Source organism: Bactrocera latifrons, unplaced genomic scaffold, assembly GCF_001853355.1.
Source record: "Bactrocera latifrons isolate USDA-ARS-PBARC rearing strain unplaced genomic scaffold, ASM185335v1 scaffold_62, whole genome shotgun sequence".
Classification (NCBI taxonomy): Eukaryota; Metazoa; Arthropoda; class Insecta; order Diptera; family Tephritidae; genus Bactrocera; species Bactrocera latifrons.
The window spans coordinates 135,652-138,681 of NW_017537290.1; the positions used below are offsets into that span (position 1 = coordinate 135,652).

The window sequence follows — 3,030 nt, forward strand, 5'->3', positions numbered from 1 at the left end:
ATTTTGATCGGTCAGTGTGTATGGTAACTAACTATAATGTTACTAATGAACAGATTCTTGGAAAGAAAACAATGTGCGCGAAATTCCCGAATTTTGGATCGATATCTCAGCAATTAATATACTAGTTCACATATATGCAGACGGATATGGCTAAATCGATTCAGCACGTCATGCTAATCATTTACATATGTATATATTTTATAGGGTTTCTTTTAGTTATTATAAACTTTGCAGCACTTAATACTTAATATACCCTCTTAAGGGTACAACATTTTAAAGCTTTAAATCTATGTCRAAATTTGGATTCTGAAAGGCCAGAAATAACCAAAATTTGATAGCTCTTTACATTTTTTTTTTTTACTGTATGAATTTTTACCTACCCGAAATTCTTTCAGAGACATTTTTAGTCCTAGCGCCGTCGGCAATCACGTATATTACCTTTTTCATTCGAATTGTCGATCACATTGGATAATGTAGACTGATAGACATACATTCAGATATCAATTTATATGCTCACCCTGATTATTATGATACACATAACTCTATATTAGATTTAGGCTTTACAAAACCTGCGGTAAACTAAATTTTCTTGTATACATCGCCACCTAAAAWGCAAAACAGCGTATTATCAAAAAAATAATCGAAAATTACTTTCAGTGGTTTCACATGATTCACATTCACATGATAAGCAATATATGACCAATACTCAAACAATTAGAATATGAGTGSTTTCTACGACATCGTTTTTCYTTCGCCTGTAARMTTATTAAAAGTGATGTTCAGTTATTTTGTATTTTTGGTGATGACATGTATAAATAATATAGTTAAACTATTAACTTCTTTTTCTCTTTCTTTACAGAAAATAATCTTTTAAAAAGGGTTAATAAACATACATAAAAATCGCTCGAAAATCACATGCAATATCTATACGCAATACAAACAAAGCGAATGAATATTCACACGACAACAACAACAACAATAGAAACAACTAATATTGTTTTCACAAAAGCCATAAACTACCAACAAAGTAGCAAAAATTTCGCCAACGCAAAGTCTAACTTTTCGATTTCTTTTGACGACAGCAAGCAGCGGTAATTAAACGGCAAAAACAAAGCAAGCAAAAAAACCAATTTGCAACATGCCTTCCACAGCTTGCTAAGCGCCTACGAAGCTGTTGAGCAACGATCGTTAAACGTGCAGCTAAGAAAGTGTGCAACACCGGCGTTTGCTGCATTTTTTGCGCGATTCGCCTGACAACAACTACGCCCAACAAACAGCGGCAGCTAAGAAATTGCAAGAAAATTGATAATTAAAATTTTTTGCAAAAAAAAAAAAAAAACAAAAAAGAAATAATACGAATAAAAAGCTGAGCAGCCATCAAGCGCGTAGAGTTAAACGCATTAATTGCGCTGGCGTAATAGCAGCAATTGGCGTCAGCAGCAGACAACAATAGCTMGTTGCTACAACACACAGCTCAACGGTTGAACGCGAGCATTGGCGACACTTTGAAACATAGCGTCTACCCATATTCGTCACAATCGCCGTCATTCTTCGATTGGTGCAACTTTTTATCGCCTACAACGCGCGCGTATCTTTAAGTGTGTGCATGTGCATTAGTGTTAGTGCGTTTTTTAATTGTTGCTTGGCGTGCAGCTGTCATACTAATTACCTTACCCCACACGATTGTCGCAAGTTTTCGTTATAATTTTACAACAAGTCAGCGTTAGAATGGCGACATTTGCTTGAGGCACATTGCAGAGCAGACGATCTTCCTTTTGGTAAGTACTGAARCGACGATATATTCCGATCCATTTAAATAATATAACGACATACATTTTAGTAATATCCGATACATTTAATTTGTAACCGATACATTTAACCAATATGACGATAGGTTCAACCAATATATGCCAAAAACTCACTAAAAAGCATTTCCTTCTAATAAAAGTGTTCTAAATACTTCGAAAATTTCAGAAAATTTATATAAACAAATATATTTCAGGTTACAATTTAGTTTTTGAGCATCGCTTTGCATTTAGAATGCAACATTTTAGCCTTATTCAGTCTGCTTAATTCGAGTATTGAAGACCTATGTAAAAATATTACTGTGAGAACTCAAGATATCGCAAGTATTCTGTGTGGACGTCGTTTCCGAAAAACTTTCAGAGTATAAGTATAATTATAAGTATGGTTTGATAATATGATGACTTAATGAAGTGAGTGGGAGTACTTTCTATAGAGAAGAATATTATATTATAATAAATGTTTTTTTTTATTATTATTTTTATTATCCTCAAAACTGCTGATACGAATAAGTGCTTATAGAATATTAGATGTCTAAGCAGTTCTCTTTCGTCAACACTACAGGCCTCATTAACAAAACTTCAAATTGTCTTAGATTTGAAATTAAGTTTAAGATTCAAAAGTAGACTGGCGTAATACTCGAGKTTTGTGATTCCAACACTTCACTTGTGTCATTAAGCAGCCAGGCCTGTAATTCAAAAGGTGCACAAAACCATTGCTGTTTCTTCTTTTATTGAGTTTTTTAACATCGCAAAACTTTGCAATGGCGAGCAAATTTGTTAAGGTATAAACCATTTTGTACAGCAATAAAAGTTTCATAAAAATATTGCAAAGTTAATTAAGTAGAACCGCAATAAAGTTAACTTTATGTTTGTGTGCCAGTTTCCACATATAAGYCAAAGCTAGAGTGGATGCGAAAAGTGCTTGGCTACTTGAACACTTAAGCACATTTACTAACATATAATATTACTGTGCGCTGCTAAAGGGCTGTGAAATAAGGTGGCAACCTAAACATATTTTTTGCTTAATTTATTATTATTTTTTTTAATTTGTGTATTTTTTCTGTTTATTTTGGATTGTAAACGGCTATCATCAAACGTTAAAGCAGCTGTAGGTGCCTGCCAGCTTTTTAGGCCACTGTGCTGTGCAGATTAATAGCTGAATTATGTTTCATTAGGAGACGTGTGCTAGTTAAGCAAATTGTTCGTAAAACAAAAAAAAATAAAA

General features: G+C 33.4%; 1 protein-coding gene across 1 annotated transcript in view; it reads left to right on the forward strand.

Moving 5' to 3' along the window:
* The window catches only part of LOC108975185 (serine proteinase stubble), a gene marked incomplete in the record, with an annotated part of 85,553 nt that overhangs the window by 29,997 nt on the left and 52,526 nt on the right, over window positions 1-3,030 (forward strand). Inside the window, 1 exon segment of the mRNA XM_018943522.1 lies at window positions 860-1,778.